The 23,763-nt window shown below is 39.1% G+C and overlaps 1 pseudogene; it reads left to right on the top strand.

The window, feature by feature from the left end:
• Positions 1 to 7,196: 7,196 nt before the first annotated feature.
• On the top strand, positions 7,197 to 19,404 carry LOC123784389 (small ribosomal subunit protein eS6 pseudogene; annotated as a pseudogene).
• Positions 19,405 to 23,763: the final 4,359 nt, after the last annotated feature.

The following is a 23,763-nucleotide window of genomic DNA, read 5'->3' on the forward strand; positions in this document are numbered from 1 at the left end:
AAAATTGTATTACAGATGCCCTTGATTTGCTAAGAATATCATATGCTAAGAATATTCTTAATATCCACAGGCTAAACAAAGCACTGATTAAAACATTTATACTAAAGTATCGTTACTATACAAAATTGTTCTCAACCTTTAATTGGGAGAACATGCTCAGAAATCTTTCTTTCTTTCTTTCTTTCTTTCTTTCTTTCTTTCTTTCTTTCTTTCTTTCTTTCTTTCTCTCTTCCCTCCTTTCTTTCTTTCTCTCTCTCTCTTTCTTTCTTTCTTTCTTTCTTTCTTTCTTTCTTTCTTTCTTTCTTTCAGTAGGCCCCACACCCAGCATGGAGCCTAATACAAAGCTTGAACTCAAGCCCCTGAGATCATGACCTGAGCTGAAATCAAGACCTGAGCTGAGATCAAGAGTCAGATACTTAACCAACTAAGCCACCCAGGTGCCCCAGCTGAGTGATCTCTTAAAGTAGCTAGTGCTTGAATGTTCTTACTGAATGCCTACAATGCTGCTCTAAGACCCCTGAATAGTAATGCTACTTCACATGATGCCAAAGCCAGGGGGTTTTCATGTGTCACAGCCTACTTTTGCTACTTAGTCATAGACTGGGAAATTTTCAAGTCATTCCCTAAGTTCTTGGGAATATGTCCAATCATCCTTGATGTGGATATATTTGAAAAGTCAGCCATCAAAAGGACAGAATATTTAGGACATAATGTATTATATAGATAAGGAATAAGTTCATCTACCAAGAGGAGTCATTATTTAATAGAACCAGCCTATAAATGGAATTGATGGAGAATAGTTTCTAATGGCAAATCGATGGAGAGTGAACTTGTGAGTTAGGGAAAGTAAAAATGAAATTTTGGCCAATCAGGTGACCATCCATGTGTCCTGCAAACCTGGTGCTGTGCTTTTAGAGTAAATGTTAGCATCATTTTGATAAAAATAATGATTAATAAGCATTATGTGCTTATGATATACCAAGTTACTTTGCTAAATCCTTTTGAGGATGATTTCATTTAATTCTTACAATGACCTTAACATAGATTATTTCTATTATTTTTATTTTATAGATGAGAAAACTGAGATGAAATAATTCGGTAAATTGCCCACAACACTTGGGAAAGGATGGAGTTAGGATTTAAAATCAGATAGGCAGACTCTCAGTACCTATACTCTTAGCTACCATATAGACTTCATAGCTTGAGAGCATCAGTGTAATAATCCAATTTTTATCACATTTAAATAATATACAAAAGCTTATTTGAGGAAAAAATTGTGTGAAACTCCTCATTTTGAAAAACAATGACTTTCAAACCTAAAGTCACATTCTCTGAGAGAAGCAGATATGGACCGAATGTTTATGTCCTCCACCAAATTCATATATTGAAGCTCCCACCCCCAGTGTGCTTGGAGATGGGGCCTTCAAGGAAATAAATAAGGCTAAATGTGGTCATAAGGGTGGGCCCTCCTCTGATAGGATTAGGATCCTTATAAGAAGAAATACCAGAGAGCTCTCTTCGTTCTGCGTATATGCACTGGGAGAAAGCCAAGGGAAGATGGGGAGAACATGGTCATGTGCAAGTAAAGAAATCCAATAGGCTGGCATCTTATTCTGGGACCTCTAGCTTCCAGAACTGTGAGAAAATTAGTTTCTGCTGTTTAAGACACCAGGTTTACGGTATTTTGTTATGGCAGCTGATCTGACTAAAACAGAAGCTTTAAATTGTAAATTCTTCCTTCAGAGAAGGAGTTACATGTGTTTATAACCCATAAAATGATTTTGAAAGATAATCGTTGAGGGGCATCTGGGTGGCTCAGTCGGTTAAGCGTCCGCCTTCAGCTTCGGGTCATGATCTCTGGGTCCTGGGGTGAAGCCCCATGTCGGGTTCCCTGCTCAGCAGGGAGTCTGCTTCTACCTCTCCCTTTGTCCCTCCCCACTGTTCGTGCTGTCTCTCTCTTTTAAATAGATTAAATCTGTAAAAAACCTTTGAAATGAAAATCTGAAATTAAAAACTTCATAATTTGGCTATTGTTGATAATGTTGCTATAAACACCAGGGTGCGTGTATCCCTTCAAGTCAGTGTTTTTGTGTCCTTGGGTAAATTGCTGGATTGTAGAGTAGTCCTATTTTCAAATTTTTGAGGAAACTCCATACTGTTTTCCAGAGTGAAAAGAGCTCAAATGTCCATCAACTGATGAATGCATAAAGAAGATGTGGTGTATATGGTATAGATAGATGTAAAGTGTGATATTACTCAGCCATAAAAAAATGAAATCTTGCCATTTGCAACTATGTGGATGGAGCTAGATAATATCACACTAAGCAAAGTAAGTCCATCAGAGAGACAAATACCATATGATCTCACTCATATGTGGAATCTAAGAAACAGATCAAATGAACATGAGGGAAAAAGAGAAGCAAACCAAGAGACACTCTCAACTATAGAGAACAAACTGGGGGTTGCTGGAGAGGGGGTGGGCAGGGGGATGGGTTAAATGGGTGATGGGGATTAAGAAAGGTGCTTGGGATGAACATCGGGTGTTGTACGTAAGTGATGAATCACTAAATTCTACACCTGAAACTAATATCATACTGTATGTTAACTAACTGAAATTTAAATAAAAACTTGGAAAGAAGTAAAATAAAAACATCACAGAACTCATTACCTGTCCCCCTTCTCCCTTAGAAAATTTGTCCTCGATTCCCAGTGTTTGTGATCTTCCATAGGAGAAAGCATGGGCTACCCACAACCAGAAATCTTTCAGTAAGAGTTTCATATTACTCTGCCTGCATTCAAAAATTAATATAGCCCAATTATTTGCAAGTAATGAAGAAAAAAACTACACACATAGACTAACCCCACCATTTCTGAATGTTTGAGGTAGAGACCTCCTCTCTTAAAAAAAAACAAAACAAAACATACAGTTCTTGTGAAGAATGGAGTGTCACATAAAAAAAATAGAGGTAAATTCAGATAAATTTTAAAGTGTTAATTTCCCTTTCTTTGCACAGATAAATTAGTGGACAGTTATGGTATAGTCCACTAGAATATTTGATTTCCTCTTTAAACGGAGATGATGCTGGTGTTGTATATATTATAAGTGGCCATTAGGAGCATGAGAGAAGGTAATCCACATGAAGCCTTGAAAACTTTCCAGTTCCATCCCAATGCTAAGTTGATTATTATTATTGAGTTGTTTAAGTGACGAACTCCACGTTTTGAATTTAAATCATGTGTACTTTATTGAAAGGAAGTAATAACCATGTAAATTCGGAAAACAAATGCAACATTTCCAGAATGGCCATACCTCGTGTTTTTGACAAGGGAGCACCGCATTAAGTATCATTGAGTGACAAAAACATCCATAATAAATACAAGTTTTGTTAAGGGTCTAATAGAACATTACAAACTAGGCTGGCAAAGGATCTGTTCTATGGGTAGAGTGGATTGTCAAATTCCAATCATTTAAATGTGGCAGATTTCTGTAGAAAGGAGATACATAATTTCAATTTTTTTATTATCATGTTATGTTAGTCACCATACAGTACATCATTAGCTTTTGATGTAGTGTTCCATGATTCATTGTTTGAGTATAACACCCAGCCCTCCATGCAATACATGCCCTCCTTAATACCCAATTTAACCTGCTAATGGCAAGCACCTGCCATACAGAAGGTGCTGTACTGGCTTCTGAGATATTTTTAAAAAATGGTTGTATATCTGGCTGTTGGTGGTTTTATATGGTGAGATTGGGTGGTAATGGTGAGGGACGGTAGCTAAAAGGTCCCGGGTGATTGACCTGAAGCTGGGGATAAAGAGAATAAATTTGGAGAACGAGATGAAGAGCTCTACTAAAAAAAAATAAGGGAATAGTATCCTTATATGCCTACTTCAGAGACAATGTTGCGAGTGAGAGGCCCTCTCTGCAAATATATAGTTCATGCAGCAAACGGTGATTTTTGCTTTTTGAGTCTTGATACCCAAAGCACCTGGTATCAATAGTGATGAACTAGTTCCCTAACAGAAAACACACATCACATGACTTTTTCCTTTTCTTCCTTACGGCTGAGTCTTAGAGGTGCATTAAATCTGGCCCTTGTGAAATTAAAACTATTCCAGTTTTTATGCAAAAGAGGAAGGAACTTCCTCTCAATAGGAAGAAAAATGAAAGAAGAACAAATTCAAGCACGGTTTTTTCTTAGGTGTGTATAAATTCTGTATTGTCATCTTTATTTGGCATCGGATGACATTCTTTGTGTTCAGGATCTCATGGTCAGCAGGTTTGTTCTTCAAGTCTCTTAAGCTTTCAAAGTTCTGACCACTGGCTTTTGTGCATTTTTGATTTTCAGCTTCGCAGGGAGTGAGCCTGGATGGGCTGTTCCTTCCACCAGTGCCACATCAGAGTTCAGTTTTCAATCAAAATGCATTAATTTGCATCAATCAGATCTAAATGGGTAAATTCACTCCCCAAATGTAGATAAAATGAGGCACCTGGGTGGCTCAGTCGGTTAAGCCTCTGACTCCTGATTTTGGCTCAGGTCATGATCTCAGGGTCTTGAAATTGAGCCCCTTATGGGTGCTGAGTCTGCTTGAGATTTCTCCCTCTTCCTCTCCCCTTCCCCCAGCTCACTCACTCTCTCTCTCTCAAATAGATAAATAAATCTTCACATGTGGGCTAAAAAAAGACGATAAACTCATGTAATGCGTTGATTTCAAGATACTGAGTGCTCTAAATCCATATTTGTAATGGAAACTATCGTTGTTAAATGAAAGAGTTAATTATGTAGGGTTCTTATGCCAGGAAAGGGAGGAAAAAAAGTTGTTTTTTTTTTCCATAGCTGTCAGTTGAAAATGTGTGGTGTTGTAGCTGAAACATGAATATTTTAAAGTAACAGCAAATGCCTGTAATTTTTCTTGGCCAGAGGTTCCAGGCATGTCCTTTACTGGCAATGAACCACACGCAGGGAGAGTCTATCTCATGGTGCCAGGGAGTTAATTATGCTTCTCTTTAGATTCTCAGGACGTGACTGCCTTTATTATACGTTCCCTGCCCTTTCCTTTCGCATAAAGTGGAAGAAATGTCTTTGCCTACCTTATCAAATAGTTTTGTTTTAACCAGGTGCAATTTTTATTTTTTTCTTTGTATTCATGCGGAATGTTTGCAAAATCAAATCAAAGAATAATGATGTTCTAACTTATGCTTACCTTGCACTTTTGTATTTTTTTCCTAGGGTTCATAGTGTGAACATAGCCCCAAACCCAGGGGGCACTATGCCTAGGAGTGCATTGGAGTAGGGCATCAGGCTTTCTAAACTATCTTGAGTTTATACAATCTATACATTAAGGAAAATAAATGCCATTGAGGATGCCTAATGGGACTGTCTAGAGCTTGCTACTTAAATATAGTCTGATAAAAAATTAAAACCAATTTATCAAAATGGCAAAACATTTGGTAATTTGGAACAATCTTAATGTCCATTTAAAGTGCAATAGTCAGTAATTTATTCCATTTTGGAGATTTCAAGATATCAGCATTTAGTACAATTTATAGCTTGTTCTTAATTTTGCTATTATTTACTTTAGCAAATAGGGGGAGTCTTACTCTGCAAAAAAAAGTGCTGATTCTCATCTTGTAAATACCTCAGTGTAACAGATTCAGTGTGGTAAACAAAGTGACAGCTTGCTACCGTCAAAGCAGAGTTTTAAACTTATTTTATGTAAGCTTTTAGATGAGTGGATCTCATACTTTAGTATCTTGAAGAACCAACCAGGGAGCTTATTAAAAATGAAAATTCCTGGCTTCCAGCCCTAGGGATTCTGATCACAATGTCTGGAATGGAGCCAAGAAATCTTCACTGATTTTTAACAATCACTCTTAAATGATTCTCTTCCTAGGCTATATTTTGAGAAATACACATTGAGATTGAAGAATCTGTGCTTTTTGTATATGGTGTTATTTTATATATGAACTACTGATTAATAAGGATAGTAATCTGACAATTAACGAAGTTGATTATATCCAACTTTTGAGATATACGTGATCTTCCAAAAATTCCGTTTGGGAAACTGTTCCATTTTGAATTAACATTCCAAGTTGTGTCACTGAGACCAAACCAAATTCATCAAATCAATAATTCATTTAAAAGGCTGTGGTATACACTCAAAGCTATAAATATTTAAATGTGTAAGGTGTATTTCCTTCCCCTAGATAACATAATTCACAGGGAAATACAGATAGTGAAACATATCATCAGAAAAATAAATATAAATATAACAAGCAGCTAATATTAATATACACTGGTAAGAATAGGCTGATTTATTGAAAGTAATATTCTGTTGTATTTCAAAGACTTTCTAAAGAATATGGCTTTAGGGAGTACGCACAATGCTGAGGTTTCATTCTGGCTATGTATTGTGTTGCAATAATGTTCATTATTATGGAACAGAAACCAAACCTCACTGTGAATATTTTTTTTTCACTTGGAGTATAGTGGGCATGTAATGTCGTATTAGTTTCAGGTGTACAACATAGTGATTTGACAATTGTATATATTATAAAATGCTCATCACGGTAATTGTGGTTACCATTTGCTCCCTGTGAATATTTTAGTTTCAGAACTGAACATATTCTGAATAACATCATTTTATTTTATTTTATTTTATTTTATAGATTTTATTTATTTATTTGAGAGAGAGAGCATGAGCAAGGGGGAGGGACAGAGGGAGAAGCAGACTCCCCACTGAGCAGGGAGTCCAATGCGGGTCTTGATCCCAAGACCCTGGGATCATGACCTGAACTGAAGGCAGACACTTAACCAACTGAGCCATCCAGGCACCCTGTAATAACATCGTTTTAAATAATCCCATTATTTCCATCAAGGAACTAGAGCAGGTGTCATTATAAAAGAATAATTTGCACAGTGAAGGAGATAAGTCATGTTCTTTCCATGGGTAAGAGTGGAGGACCAATGAGCTTCCTAAAGACCTTTGATCAAGCTTGAAATGTATTAAGTTGATCATAAAGGAATGCAGGATGTTAACTAGTCGATATTATCTTAGATTTGAAATGATGGTCTAAGTAGAGATTACAAGAAGACTTCTCCATAGTCCAGTATATTCCACAGGGCATAGGGGAGAATCAACGTTATTACAAGCAAAAATGAAATACCACACAGAGCCACACGCATATGACAATGGTAAAAGGTCATCTACGTGTGAGCAAACAAAGGTTCCAGGAAGGGAAAGGCCGAAGAGGAAATAAATCCATGCACCATCAAGTTTTAAACCTTCAGAGCCCAGGTTCATCTCCAGCTCTTGGCAGGTTTTGGCAGGGAAAGAGTTCTGAGTGTCGAGTGAGAAGTTGGAGGAAAGAAGTGACAGGCAGTTTCTAAGGAATTTTCAGCCTAAGGCATTCCTGGTCCTTAAAGATGATAAGACTATCATAGGGACCTTACAAGATTCATGGTTTCTGATGTGCTCCCTGAATTTTAAGACCCTAGAGCAAAAGAACAAAGAAAATCAGTTAGGACCTAGTTCTCCATCCATTATCCAGGTAACAAAACACAGAATCAACCTATTGGTGTTGTTTATGTTTGCCAATGAACCATTTCAAATACTAAAATGACATCAATACAGGTTTCTGGAGGAGCTCACTGACATTAATAGCACTGCCAAAAGTGTGAAACTCTTGAACATGTGTCATTTTTGGGAAGTTCTATTTTTTAGTTCATTTCCACAGAGCTGGAGAAAGGAAACGTAAATTACTGTGGTAGTGGGGGAGGGAAACCAAAATTTAATGAAGGCTTATCATGGGTTTCACATAGTGCTATGGACTGTCTCTATTATCTCATTTGGTCGGTAAATGACAAACGTGTGATGTACTGAAGATGCAAAAGGTAGTAATGCATGGCTTCTAGACGTTTCAAGGTTTCATGATGAACGTGCCCTTTCAAGTCACTTTACCAGTTCGACTTACTAATTGTTGAAATTAAAAGTCATTTTCATACCAACCAACCCCAAGACAAGTCTACAGACACAGTCACATATGCACTCTTGTCTGTTTTTATCTGCACACCTTTCTGGAGAACTATATGACTTCTGTTAAAAACCTTGGAAAACACAAGAATGATTACTTGGAGTTTTTCTGTAACCGTCCATGTGGTAAGGATGTGAGGAGGGTAAAGGCAAATGATACAACCACATACAGAATGGGTTTACTTGGGAAACTTACAAGCCGAAGATCGACAAGGAGTGGTGTACATCTCCTCTCCCCAATCCACAGAGAAGCACGTGGTGCCTCCCGGTGCAGCCGGACTCATGGTAGCTCATGTCCTGCTACAGCACTTCTTACAGAGAAGGGCCCCCTCAGCCCGGGTTCCCCTGAAAACATGAAATAATTATGTCTATTTTATTTTTTAAATTTAAATTCAATTAGTTAACATATAATGTACTATTGGTTTCAGAGGTAGAGGCCAGTGATTCATCAGTCTTATATAATACCCAGTGCTCATTACATCACGTGCCCTCCTTAATGTCCGTCACCCAGTTCCCATCCCCCCGCCCTCCTCCCCTCCAGCAACCCTCAGTTTGTTCCCTATAGTTAAGAGTCTTTCATGATTTGTCTCCCTCTCTGATTTCATCTTGTTTTATTTTTTTCCTCTCTTCCCCTATGCTTTGTTTCTTAAATTCCACATATGAGTGAGAGCCTATGAAAATTATCTTTCTCTGATTGACTTGTTTTGCTTAGCTTAAAAACTTCTAGTTCCGCCCACCAAATACTTATGTTTAAATAGCATATTCGAGAGTCTGAATCCATGGGGGCAGGAACAAGGGACCAGCAGAGAAATATATGGAAGGAAAAATGACCCAGGATGAGTTAGCTTCAGTTAGCCAGGTAGCCACTGCTGTGGCTGATGAGTGGCTCAATACTACGGAATGGCCTGAGAATCCACATGACACATGTCTTGGGGCATCACCTGCTCAAAGGGGAAAAAAAGGGAATATTAACCCATTGGCTTCTGTCTCCCAATGGCCAGGAACTGTCCCATGTGCCCTGAAATTCTTGTCACTAGCTTCTCTTTGTGTCAGGAGCTCTAGAAGAGGATCCAGGGACCCCATCCCAGGTCTGAGGGGAGGTATTATGGGTTGCCTCTGTAGGAAATTCATCAAAGCCCATGGCTGGAATGACTAGTGATGTTTTAGCAAGTTTTTGATATATGCAAATTTCCCTTAAAGTGGAGGACTAAGCATTTTGGACTCAGTGACTAGCAGGTTAATTGCCAGCTGTTATAGCTTAGCTCCTGGAGACCCAAAAACTGATGGAAAGTTGTGACATCTGCTCAGTGGGCGGATCCACTCATGAAAATTGGGGTTTAAAGTGCAGCCTTTCCTGCTGGAGTGAATGTGGAACCCCAATGTAGTATATCCATTATCAAGTGATGAAGAAAGGGTGCCCAGGATTGCCTTTAGAATGTCTGCTTGACACTTCATGGTCAGGCCTGGATATTTAGTATGTAAATTGATTCTAAAAATATTTTTTTAAATGCAGAGCATTTGTTAATACATGTTTAGGCGAAGATTAGGAATAAAAGACTGATCTGGTTTACCCTATAATATTTACATCGAACCTAGTTCTACATTTTCCGTTCATGAATTGTGAAGGAGAGTTTAAATAGAGGAAAGATTCTCTACATCCTGCTTTGCAGATAGGGACACAGATGTGGACCAAGGGGTCCGTTAGAAGCCTCCTTTCCTTTTATATATTATGAAGGGTATAGCTGCTTTGGATTTTTGATATCTCAGATGAGAAGATTATGTCGATTGTGAGCATTTTCTCTTTAAGGAGTTTCATTTTGTAAAGAGGATTATCTCTTTCTGATTAATAATACCTTCGGATGTTTTTTCCTGCTTTATCAAATATTAGTTGCCCAAAGAGCTGAGGGTCCATTTCTGGGCTCTCTATTCTGTTCCATTGGTCTATGTGTCTGTTTTTGTGCCAGTACCATGCTGTCTTGATGATCACAGCTTTGTAGTACAGCTCGAAATCCGGCATTGTGATGCCCCCAGCTTTGTTTTTCCTTTTCAACAGTTCCTTGGAGATTCGGGGTCTTTTCTGGTTCCATACAAATTTAAGGACTATTTGTTCCAGTTCTTTGAAAAACGTTCTCAGTATTTTGATCGGGATAGCATTGAAAGTGTAGATTGCTCTGGGTAGCATGGACATTTTAACTATGTTAATTCTTCCGATCCATGAGCATGGAATATCTTTCCATCTTTTTATGTCTTCCTCAATGTCTTTTAAGAGTGATTTATAGTTTCTAGAATAAAGGTCCTTTACGTCTCTGGTTAAGTTAATTCCAAGGTAACGTATGGTTTTTGGTGCTATTGTAAATGGGATGGATTCCCTAATTTCTCTTTCTTCATTCTCGTTATTCATGTACAGAAATGCAACTGATTTCTGAGCATTGATTTTGTATCCCGCCACGTTACTGAATTGCTCTATAACTTCTAATAGTTTGGGAGTGGCTTCTTTTGGGTTTTCCATATAGAGTATCATGTTATCTGCGAAGAGAGACATTTTGACTTCTTCTTTGCCGATTTGAATACCTTTGATCCCTTTTTGTTGTCTGATTGCTGTTGCAAGGACTTCTAGTACTATGTTGAATAATAGTGGCGAGAGTGGGCATCCTTGTCGTGTTCCTGATCTTAAGGGAAAGGCTTCCAGCTTTTCCCCATTGAGAATAATATTTGCAGTAGGCTTTTCATAGATGGCTTTTATGAGATTGAGAAATGTACCTTCTATTCCTACACTCTGAAGGGTTTTAATCAGGAAAGGATGCTGTATTTTGTCAAATGCTTTTTCGGCATCGATTGAGAGGATCATATGGTTCTTGAGTCTTTTCTTGTTGATATGACGTATCACGCTGATTGATTTGCGAATATTGAACCACGCTTGCATCTCAGGTATGAATCCCACTTGATCGTGGTGGATAATCATTTTAATGAACTGTTGGATTCTATTAGCAAGTATCTTGTTGAGGATTTTGGCGTCCATATTCATTAGGGAAATCGGTCTGTAATTCTTCTTTTTGAGGGGGTCTTTGCCTGGTTTGGGGATCAAGGTAATATTGGCCTCATAGAATGAGTTTGGTAGCTTTCCATCTGTTTCTATTTTTTGAAATAGCTTTAGGAGAATAGGTATTATTTCTTCTTTGAATGTTTGGTAGAATTCCCCAGGAAAACCGTCCGGGCCTGGAGTTTTGTTATTTGGAAGGTTGTTTATCACTGACTCAATTTCTTCATAATTAATTGGCCTGTTTAAGAAATAAAGCAGGAAAAAACATCTGGTGGGAAAAAGACAGTCTCTTCAGTAAATGGTGCTGGGAAAATTGGACAGCTACATGCAAAAGAATGAAACTTGACCACTATCTCACACCATACACAAAAATAAACTCCAAATGGATGAAAGACCTCGATGTGAGACAGGAATCCATCAAAATTCTAGAGGAGAACATAGGCAGCAACCTCAACGACATCGGCCAAAGCAACCTTTTTCATGATACATCCCCAAAGGCAAGAGAAACAAAAGATAAAATGAATTTATGGGACTTCATCAAGATTAAAAGTTTCTGCACAGCCAAGGAAACAGTCAGAAAAACTAAGAGGCAGCCCACGGAATGGGAGAATATATTTGCAAATGACACTACAGATAAAGGACTGGTATCCAAGATCTACGAAGAACTTCTCAAACTCAATACACGAGAAACAAATAAACAAATCAAAAAATGGGCAGAAGATATGAACAGACACTTTTCCAATGAAGACATACAAATGGCTAACGGACACATGAAAAAATGTTCAAAATCATTAGCCATCAAGGAAATTCAAATCAAAACCACACTGAGATACCACCTTACGCCAGTTAGAATGGCAAAAATAGACAAGGCAAGAAACAACAATTGTTGGAGAGGATGTGGAGAAAGGGGATCCCTCCTACATTGTTGGCGGGAATGCAAGTTGGTACAGCCACTCTGGAAAACAGTGTGGAGGTCCCTTAAAAAGTTAAAAATTGAGCTCCCCTATGATCCAGCCATTGCACTACTGGGTGTTTACCCCAAAGATACAGACGTAGTGAAGAGAAGGGCATATGCACCCCAATGTTCATAGCAGCAATGTCCACAATAGCTAAATCGTGGAAGGAGCCGAGATGCCCTGCAACAGATGACTGGATTAAGAAGTTGTGGTCCATATATACAATGGAATATTACTCAGCAATCAGAAAGAACGAGTTCTCAACATTTGCTACAACATGGACGGCACTGGAGGAGATAATGCTAAGTGAAATAAGTCAAGCAGAGAAAGACAACTATCATATGATTTCTCTCATCTATGGAACATAAGAACTAGAATGATCAGTAGGGGAAGAAAGGGATAAAGAAAGGGGGGGTAATCAGAAGGGGGAATGAAACATGAGAGACTATGGACTATGAGAAACAAACTGAGGGCTACAGAGGGGAGGGGGGTGGGGGAATGGGATAGGCCGGTGATGGGTAGTAAGGAGGGCACATATTGCATGGTGCACTGGGTGTTATACACAACTAATGAATCATCGAGCCTTACATCGAAAACCGGGGATGTACTGTATGGTGACTAACATAATATAATAAAAAATCATTATAAAAATAATAATAATAATAAAAAAAATTAAAAAAAATAAAAAAACAAAAAAAATCAAAATAAAAAAAAAATAATAATAATACCTTCGGTGATTTCTAGGTTTTCCCTGGACTGCGACCATGTACCCGATTCACCGTAACACTGAGCAATGTTTTGATGGCTTTGGTTTCATTTTGCTTTTTTCAAAAGACCCGTTTCATCCTTTCCTGTTCTTATACTTCGAATCACTTGGCTTAAAGCACTTTTTGGTATATTCCTGTGGTGTAAAGTCAGTCCAATTTATCTTTGTTCTGCATATCTTTGTTTAAAATACCTTGTTTCCCTGCTTCTTTTGCTCCCTTTATCTAATTCTTGTGGATAACCAGACTTAACCTAGGCCCTTTCAAGCCCCACTTCTGTTAAGCAACAAATACATGAGGCGTTGGAGTCCAAACATTTTATTTAATAAAGGCAGGGTCACTTCTGTTAAATATCACTTGCGGGAGTTACAAAAAGGAGGCATCCACCCTTCCATGTCTTCTCTCAACAAATTGTTGAATCATAATATGCATAGAATGCTATTATTTCCCGACGCCTGGGTGGCTCAGTGGGTTAAGCCTCCGGCTCCTGATTTGAGCTCAGGTCATGATCTCGGGGGCGTGAGATGGAGCCCCGTAACAGACTCCACGCTCAGCAGGGAGTCTGCTTGAGATTCTCGCTCCCTCTGCCCCCCCCCCAAATTAAATCAACCTTAAAAAAAAAAAAAGGAATGCTATTATTCTCTGTGCTGTGGGATATTATCAAATGTAAAAGAACTGGGGTCCAGGGAAGTATGCAAACTAATGTTGCTAACCCCATTTTGTCAAATAATTCTGGTGTGGGAAATAACCAGTGGGAAAGCAAGTGGGGAAAGAAAAATAAGTAGGAAGGCTCTGAACAGATGTTCAGCACAGCAGGAGATAACATTTCAGACCTGGGATCCAACTTGTAAAAAGAAAGTGTGTAGCGGCTTGCATTTTGAAAAGAACCCCAGACAGGAAAAGATTATACTTTGTGGCAAAGACACAACAGGGAGACCTAAATGAGATCATGACTATGTTCCTTGTGGAACCACAGAGAAGAATTCGCGGTTAGGAAGCCCATTAGCGGACGACATGTCTGGGAGCGGTACTTGGCCACCGCCTGAGCATTTGTGGCGGGCTGTGTTTGCGTAGGTAGCTTATAAAGCTCAGAATTGCCTTTGTCATTTACCATCTTCTATGTAGAAAATTATTTACACTGCAGTCTCATTTTCTCACATGTCGGAAACCAGCTATTTCTTAGGTTATAGTAATTGTATAAAACCAAAATTAAGGGGCACAGCTCATTTTTAGGATTTCTTCACTTTTAATTAAATCTAGCATCCATATTAGAAAACCCACAAGAATAAAATAAAATTCATTTTGCTGGTAAAATGGATTTTCAGATGCCTTCAAGTCCCTTGAGGATTGGAAGTCCAAGAAACCTTGAGGTCCTATCATCCTGTACGCTAGGAAGGGCCGAATAGCACATGGGAAGTTTCAGAGTGTTCTGAACCAGCAAAAGGAAGTAGTCAAAAAACAAAAACAAAAACACCCTCTCATCCACTCTGCAGTGAGAAAACTATCAGACTCCCATTCAGAGTGCAGTTCCTTGCAGCCATACAGAAATACAATTCCAGGTCCAAAAGGAATTGGGCTCCAAAAGGGATTTTGCAAGAATCATATCACATGTGAGCTGGGTCAAAAATCAGGGGGTTGCTGTCTAGGTAAAGCATGTGGAAAGATAAGGTCTAGATGAAAGCAAATTGCGAGTCAGCAGTTCAAATTCTCAGAGGAGAAAGTCCAGAGAAGAGGCCAAGAAATGCTTTCTATGTTGGACCATGGGGATAAAATGATAATTTGTCAAACTGCTTCTTAGGTGGTTATAAAAAGAAAAAAAAAAAAAAGGAAATTCTCTGGCCAAGGGCAAGGAACCTATCAGACACGTTACCAGGCCAAGGGAGGCTATGGGTTACCCACTGCTCTGAGTATGTTCTTAATCCACTGCATTTAAATGAACACCTCCATTCTCTGTGTTGTATCTTATTTATAGCAATTATCTCTGTTTGAAGATTTTGAGGATATTCGCTTACTGATTTGTGGATTCTTTGTTTCCTCCTCTTTGAACGTGCATTTTGTACTGGCTGCCATGTGTCTCCAGCCTGTAAACAGCGCCTGATGCAATGCAGTAGTCCATACCTGTTCAATAAATGAATAAAAAGTGAAATGAGAATTTTGCAGTAACAGTCTTGCCAGACCATCATTGTTGCACTGTGTACACAAGTGAAAGGTAATGGAAGACGCTATTGTTGATTAAGGCTCAGATGCTTTTAGCAGACCGAGAGCTTGGGAACAGACATGCTCTGACAACAGCACTCGTCTATGGGTGTGTACAGCAATTTTCAATCCATTTTGTTAATATAATAAGGATGCGGGCTTAAATACAACTTTGGAATAGGTTTTAAAAAATAACAACCTTCCTAGATTGACACATGAGTACTTTTGGTGGTTCTCTCTTTTCTCCCAAAAGAGAATTCGATTACGGTTAGGGCTAAGGTTAGGGAGAAGTTGTCTCGCACGGTTTGACACAAAAGTGTTTGAACTTCATGTCCAATTTTTCAGAAACAGGAGCATGCGTTCTTTCCTTCTCCAGTGCAGTTACCATGGAATTGATATGGTATATTTAAACACACACAACCTTTCTCCAAAAACTTGGATATTTCTATACAACTCATTTTTAAAACGTGTTCAACATGCAGGGATTATTTGGATCTTAAAAGTGTTTCGCACCCAAGCTCATTTGTTCCATCAATCCCTTGGATTCCTTCAAGGAACTCTCTCTTCCTCTCTGCCTTGCCCTCCTTGAATTAGAGCTGATGTTTTATATCTAATCTCTTCTAGACGAGATATACGTTGCATGAGGGCAGGAACATTTTCTATTGCATTCCCTACCTGGCCTTCCATGACATGGTGCATGCAGAACAACAAGGACAAATCCCAGATAAATGAAGGAGGAGCCAATGGGCTGTTTCAAGCTCTACTTCCCAGAGCATCTGTATCTTGGTGAGGCTCACGGTCTGCGTCTTGACTGCGTGCTTCGAAATCAGTTTTTATTCGTTTGTTTTAGTGGGGTCATTAGCTTTTTAAAAATTTAATTTTAATTTGATTCTATATTTTCAAAGTAAACTATTGCTGAAAAGCTTATAACAGCGTCTGTCCTCCTTCCCTGTAACCACGAGCTTATTCACCACAGAGATCTTTCTTTGGAGACAAGAAATGCCACCTTTCTTAGCTCTTCTGGTACTTGAATCTTTCTTTCTAAATAGTATACAATATTGCTTGATTTTGATTATTAACTTTATTATTTTTTTAAGATTTTATTTATTTGACAGAGAGGGAGCAAGTGAGCAGAAGCAGGGGGAGGGACAGAGGGAGAGGGTGAAGCAGGCTCCCAGGAGATCAGAGAGCCTGACGCGGGGCTTGATCCCAGGACCCTGGGATCGTGACCAGAGCCAAAGGCAGACGCTTAACTGACTGAGCCACCCAGGTGCCCCTGATTATTAACTTTAAACATTATCCAACTCTCTCACCATTTGAAAGCCACAGTCAGTGTTATCATTAGCGTGACTAATGCAAACACGATTCATTGTTGAGCCAAGTAGCATGCTGTATTTATACTGCATTCCTATAGAGTTTTTCCCCCAGAATTAATAACTTTTTTCCCCCTGTTTTCTTAGTTTATCTTGAAATGATAGCTAAGTCATCATATACCTTCTAGTAGCTATGTAAAATATTGCCTCATTAACTCTGTTAATCTATTTCTTCTGCATCTTTATTTCCACTGGAAACTTCTCTCCTGGGTCTTCTGTCCAGTCTGAAATGGCTCTGCACTGTGAGCAGGCTTCCGTGCAGCTGTTGTCTTGGATACTCTGCAGTCTTTGGAGAATTCCTTTTGCTCCTCTCCATCTTTGATCTCTACATTCTGGATTGGTTTCCTGATGAGGGGTCTTCCACCTTCTTGGTTTACCCCTGGTTACAGATGGAATCTACCATCAGCTTCTGAAGAAACAGAATACGAGAGATGAATTTTTTTGAGACACAGCATTTCTTAAAGTCCTTGTGTCACTTTTAATATTATATATGGGTGACAGTGTTTGGATGGAGACTACTATATTAGATACCATACACGTTAAAAATCTGAGGGATGCCGGGGTGGCTCAGTGGGTTAAGCATCTGACTCTTGGCTTTTTCATGGTGCCTTGGAGGCAGTAAGCTGCTTAGGATGAAGCTGAACTCTCCTTCCCAGCCACTGGCTGCCAGAAACTCATTGACGTGGATAATGAACGCAAAATTCGTACCTTTTACGAGAAGCGTATGATCACAGAAGTTGCTGCTGATGCTCTGGGTGAAGAATGGAAGGGTTATGTGGCCGAATCAGTGGTGGCGATGACAAACAAGGTTTCGCCACGAAGCAGGTTGTCTTGACCCATGGCCATGTCTGCCTGCTGCTGGGTGAGGGGCATTCCTGCTATAGACCAAGGAGGACTGGAGAGAAAAAGCACAAATCTGTTTGGGGTTGCATTCTGGATGCCAACTGTGGTGTTCTTAACTTTGTCATTGTAAAAAAAAGGGGAGAAGGATATTCCTGGACTCAATGATACTACAGTGCCTGGTGCCTGGGGCCCCAAAGAGCCGCAGAATCCACAGAATTTCAGTCTCTCTAAAGAAGATGATGTCCACAAGTATGTTGTGAGAAAGTCCCTAAACAAAGAAGGTCAGAAACCTAGAACCAAAGTGCCCAAGATTCAACATCTTGTTATTCCTGGTGTCCTCCAACACAAACATCAGCGTATTGCTTTGAAGAAACAGTGCACTAAGAAAAATAAGTAAGAGGCTGCAGAATATGCTAAACTTTTGGTCAAGAGAATGAGGGAGGCCAGAGGAAAACGCCAGGAACAGATTGCCAAGAGACAGAGGCTGTCCTCTCTGAGAGCTTCTACCTCTAAGCCTGAGTCCAGTCAAAAAGGAGAGTTTCTAAGAGTGACAAATAAATAAGATCAGACATACAAAAAAAAAAAAAAAAAAAGCATCTGACTCTTGGGTTTGGCTCAGATCATGATCTCAGGGTTGTGAGATCAAGTCCCAAGTGGGGCTCTGCACAATGCAGGGAGTCCGCTTGAAAATTCTTGCCCTTTGCCCCTCTCCCCACTTGAGCATGTGTTCTCTCTCTCTCTAAAATAAATAAATTAATCTTTTAAAAACTTTGAAATTCATTACGCTGCTGTCCGCTAGCATTCTATGTTGCTTTTAGAAAGCGAAACAATTTTTATTCATGATATTTTGTGTGTGCCCCCCTTTTACTCTGGAGGGTCTCCTCTTTATTCCTCCACTTTTTCCTGTATAGCTTCAGGCACTTGATGGTGGATCTTTTCAAAATGGAAGACCTACATCCTTCAGAGGTGGGAATTTTCTGGCTTTCTCTCTGGAGCTCCTGTTAGTCAGATGTTGGGCCTCTTTGCTTAATTATTTTTCTTTCATCTTTTCACTCCTATTGGTTATCTCTTTGTATTTTTGATCTTCCAATTCTTTTGTTGAATTTTTATTCAGGCGATTATCTTTTTATGCTCTAATATCTATTTCTTGTTCCATGAATGTTTCTTTTTGTGCATTTTGGTTTTGTTCCATGGGTTCAATACTTCTCTTATCTCTCCAAGGATATTAATTACAGTGGTTTTTTTTTTTTTCTCTCTGAATTTGTTTTGATTCTTTTCTCATTTTAATTTTAGAAGCTTTCAGTTCTTTGGTTTTGTTTCTATTTAAGATCAAGGCCCTAAAAATTGAATAGGAAGTTCTGTGGGTGTGGGCTGTGTTTCTGTGCTGCTGAACTCCTGTGTTTACTATGACTGACTGGCCAGCCTCTACACTGTAAAACCCCCAAATGTCTATATTCCAACTGGGGTTTTCTGTAAAGCAGTACAGTACAGTATATTTTCTGTTACACCTACCCCAGGGGAATTAACATGGCGGCCAACTTTCTGGAATTTGGTGAAAAAGGAAGGCTCAGATCCACAGTGTAGTAACCAAACTTTAGCTTAATTCCACTTTTCCCCTGGTATGGTACCTTGCTGTCTTCCGTGCCCCATGCCTGCAGGTGTGTTAGAAGTGGGGTAATCATCTGAAGGTACTCAGAGTGAGTGAGGACCAGGGATGTGGGGCTAATTGCTCCTCTAGGTGTTTTTTCAAATACTCTTCTTGATAGCTTCAAATTATTCTTGGTAATTCTAATTCCTAAGGATTTCTGGGGTTGTTAAGGCCAAATGTGTTCATAAATCCACATGCAAGATTTTACTCCTTCCACTCCTCTAAGATATTCCTCTATTTACTTCAGTCTTCAAGCATGATGGCTTGGTGTTACAGATATCTATTGATTTTTTTAAAAAGATATTCAATTTGCATGTTTTAATCTGTTTTTGTTTTGTCTTCATGGATTTTAAGGGGTTGGATTTAGAGAGGAGAGGGGATGAAAATGTCTTGATTCCCCCAACTCAAAGTCACAAATCTGGTGATCAGATTTTGAGGGATACATTCTCTTTATTATAAAACTTATCAAAATGTATTTTTAAACAGAAACAAGACAAAGCCATAGAGGGAGACAAACCATAAGAGGCTCTTAATCATAGGAAATAAACTTGAGGATGGCTGGACGGGTGGGGGGAGAAGGGACGGGGTACCTGGGTGATGGACACCGGGGAGGGTGTGTGTTATAATGAGCACTGAGCATTATGTAAGATTGATGAATTACAGACCTGTACCCCTGAAACAAATAATACACTATATGTTAATTAAAAAAGTAAACAGAATAACTATTAATTGGTACTTGGCAAAAATTATCACAAAATAAATTAGAATATTTCTATTGTTTGCCAAAAGCAAACTTCTCCTACCAGGAAAGCAGAGAAAAAAAAAAACTAATGTCTAAACATTGCTGGTGGGTATTGAGTCACTATAGAGAAAGTTAAATAATCTTTCTGATTAATGTTATCAGATTATCCTACACTAATGCCCGGTTCCCCATATAAGTGAGAGCCTGCCAAGATAAACAGAATGCTTACATGGGGAAGCTAGGCAACTCTCAGCATTGGATTGTTCTGGTAATACACAGAAAGATTTCTTTTTTCTCTATTCTTCATGCAGACTACTGATATCTATCATTAAAACAATACATTTTATAATTATTTGGGTGAGAAAGGAACAAACATTCAGTGCCTACTCTGTACCATGTATAGTACTGTGGCTTATGTATTATTATTATTATTATTATCTCATTATTCTTTGTCAGATATTTGTTACATTTTAAATTTATGTTTTTTTAATGAGCTCTCAGGGAAGTACCTGGTTTCTGGATGAAATCAAAGAGATGCCCATTATTTACTTGAATTATTTCTGGAAAGAGTTGCACCTGTGGCTGGCTACATTCATTTTAATGTATTTATAGTTTTTATTTTTATTGTTGATTTTTTTCTGGATTTGTTCATAATTCTGCACACAAATCTTTCGTTTACCCATATCATACAGTAACTGCATACTCAGCATTGTGCAAAATCCCCATCACTTATTTTCCTACAAAAAACAAGGGATCTTTGTATTTGAAAGGGTCTTACAAGAGCTGGTCAAGGTGCAAAACTAAGCACAAGCCCTCACTCAACTTTGATGAAAAGCCCAAAAAAGCCCATTTTTTCTAAATTGCAACATGAAAACACACACACATACAACAACAACAACAACAACAACAACAACAACAAAGGTGCATGTTTCTAATCACTGCATATTCTCATGCTTCCTGAACAGAGCTGCGGGGACAGCGATGGGCTCTTCTGAGGCCGGCCGCTCCTCTGCATTTCGCACCTGCTCCTGAGGTGAGCCAGCCTGGCAAGGAGAGAAGGGAGGACCGACTCCAAAGTGTTTGCCCTTAGCCAATCACTGAAGTCGCAAACCCTCAGGGTGAGCTGGAACCACAGATGCACGTTAGATGTTCATCCCTGCGTTAAAAAAAGATTTTGTGAAAATAGCGGCTGGTCCTGAGCCCAGCAAGCATGGAGAGCAAGAATGATAAGTTATCCATTTCTAGCGACTTTATAAATATAGGACTTGCTTACCACAGACTGCTGACCTTGAATTCCCTTCTTATGAGTATGTTTGTAATTCTGAAAGCGGCCTCACAGGGCTGGAGGACTACTCACAGCATGGCTATTAATAAACAGTGCTCTGGAAGTTACAGTAGTCCAAAGCGCGCAGACAGGTGTTTCATTTCAATACAGTCATGAACTGCTGAAGAAGTCAGGTGCTTAACACGCACCGCTTTGTCTGAACACGGTGGAGTGTGTGTGTGTGTCCCCGTGAGTGCACGTACTCGTGGACACATGCATCGCCCGTGCACACAGACTTTGAAAGTACTCACTTCGCTGTGCTTTTTGTAGTAAGTAACGTTCCTTCAAGAGTATGGTACAACTGAAACCAAGACTCGGGTTCCAGAATCATTCTAGTTATCCTATGTTTTCAGCAATGTTGGTGATGCTGCTGGATAAAATAATGTTAGGCATTATTTTTGTTTATGATGTTAAGGAGATCAAGACCGATTGTCTCGTGGGAAACAACATTCAATTTGCCTATTTACACTGAGTTTATCTCAAAAGGTAGGAAAAATAATATAAACTCAGTTTACCTCCTAAAGAAAGTTGGTCAATAGCAACTTCATACATAGAGAGTGGTTTTTCAATATTTAAAAAGCAGTTGCCTGAATCGCATATGTTTCATAATCGAATAGAGACAGAGGACCAAATACTTTGACCTAATGCAAACATTAGCAGTAAGGATAAATTGATGAGTTTTGTTTTTCATCCTGATTTCATGTCTGGATTTATAACATTGCCTTCCATCTTATTTTTCATTTCTTTTATCTCCATTTTTCCCCCTTCTTTCTCCTGCCCACCATCGCCTCTCAGTCATATTATGTAATTAAATTATAACGTGAAGAGCATCTTCAAGAAATTATATCCTATGGCCTTTCTTAAGGTAATTCAAACTTTTCCTTGGCCAAAAAAGAATTGTATGCTAAATTTATGTATGTTCCCAGAGACAGGGAGAAACTATTTTTTCTCTGTCCCCTTCATGAGACATTTAAACGAGTGGGTAACAGGTGCTACATGCCAGGAACACACTGTACTCTGAATATTTTTGTAAGAAGCTATTCACTTGGGGAAAGCATTTCAGTTCTAAGTCCTAGTGAACACCACCTGTGCTTGGTCAGTCACTGGAGGGATGGATCCAGCCTTGGTGATGAAAAGGGATTTTATTGGACTGTGGATAGAATTGTTTCTTCAAATACTTGGTGGGGGGAGCTGATAAATTACACCTATCACGTTGGATAATCACTGCATGACCTTTGGGACAAGATATCACACACACTTGGAATGGCAGGAACAAGGCAAGATTGAACAGTGTACTAAGCTTGTGTCTTATTCTCATCTGGAAAAAAAAGTCTTTGCTTTTACTATTATGAAATATAAAAGTTGGTTGTGCCAAGATGATGATACTCATGTAGGAAAAGAAGATAAAATTTGAGATAGAAAGAAGGAAATATTGTTTAATAGCATCAAGGGGGCAAACCGACATGTTTCCTGCATTAACCTCAGAATTAGCCGATAACATCTCATGGACTTAGCTTAATAAAGGCAATTTACACAGCACTATGGATAAGAAAAGAGCCCCAGAGACAATATTTGTAAGCCATAAATTACTAATACATATGTACTGATGATGAATAAATTATTTTGCAATATGATGAGCATGATCTTGCTTTAAAAAGAAAAATAAAATCCAGGTTTCTGAAGGCGGATTAACTCCATCAGCCCCTTAGGATATGTATTTTTTCTTAAGTCATTTTCATTGCCTTGAGTTTTAAGTATGCTAATGGTTAGAACTAATGTGCCTGTCCAGAGATGGCATCATCATAACTCCCCCAGGCCGAGCTGGACTGTGATTTACGCCTGGGACTTGAATTTCCTAAGCCTGGCAAGGCTCTATTCTCCTGCTCCACACTCTTGTCCTCCCACCGCCCCAGGTGTGTGAATGGCTCTCCAGCTCCAAAAACCATGATGTTGGTTTATCAATTTAGAGATCAAATTATTTTGCGAGAATAACTCTACTGAACTCCATCTGTGGTTTAGTGCTCTCTCTATATCTACACTCCAGCTTTAAAACAAAAAAATTATTCCGGATGACACCTCGTGGATTTTGACTTGGGAATTATTGGGGGAAACTTGACGGTATGGGGGAGTTTGTGTTAGTGACAGCAGGTTCATACGTAATACCAGCGGTTGCTGAGAGCTAAAACCAGAGCACTCCAGGCCTGACCCCAATATTATTTCAGCTTATATTTTAAAATGTGTATTTCCAGTAGCCTAGAGGACATGTCTACTTAAATGTTTCATTGTATCTAACGTTAAACATCTCCCTCATTACTTAGACCTGTTTTCTTGCTTACCTATTCCACTTTGTCAAGGATATCGTTATCCTTCTAGTTTTCAGGGCAAGAGGCCAGGAATGTGGGTATCATCTTTGCTGCTCCTCGCCAACATTCTCTATGTCTCACCTTCTATTAAGCCTCACGTTCTCATCTTTTTCAAAGATTATCTTGGATGTACTCCCCCATGTGAGTGCATTTAGCTTATAAGCTCCACTGGGCTTTCAAAGCCCACCAGCTGTCCACCTCCAATCCCCAGCACACATTCTCTGCTTTCAAGGGGCCTCTTTTCACTATCATTACCCTTTGCGAAGGCTTCTCCTGCTTCTGGAGTTTCTTTATACTTTTCTTCTTGCCTTAAATGTCCTCCTAGTTCCCAGATCTGATAATTTCCTTTTTTCTTTTTCTTTTCTTCTTCTTTTTAAGAGAAAGCTTGTGTTTAATGGTAAAGCTTAGGACACTCCAACACCAGGCACGATCTGAAGTCCAAGGCAGCGGGAATGGGTAGGTGACTCCCATGGATCC

This window comes from Ursus americanus, chromosome 4, assembly GCF_024610735.1.
Source record: "Ursus americanus isolate L20-20 chromosome 4, mUrsAme1.1.p, whole genome shotgun sequence".
NCBI classification, from domain to species: Eukaryota; Metazoa; Chordata; class Mammalia; order Carnivora; family Ursidae; genus Ursus; species Ursus americanus.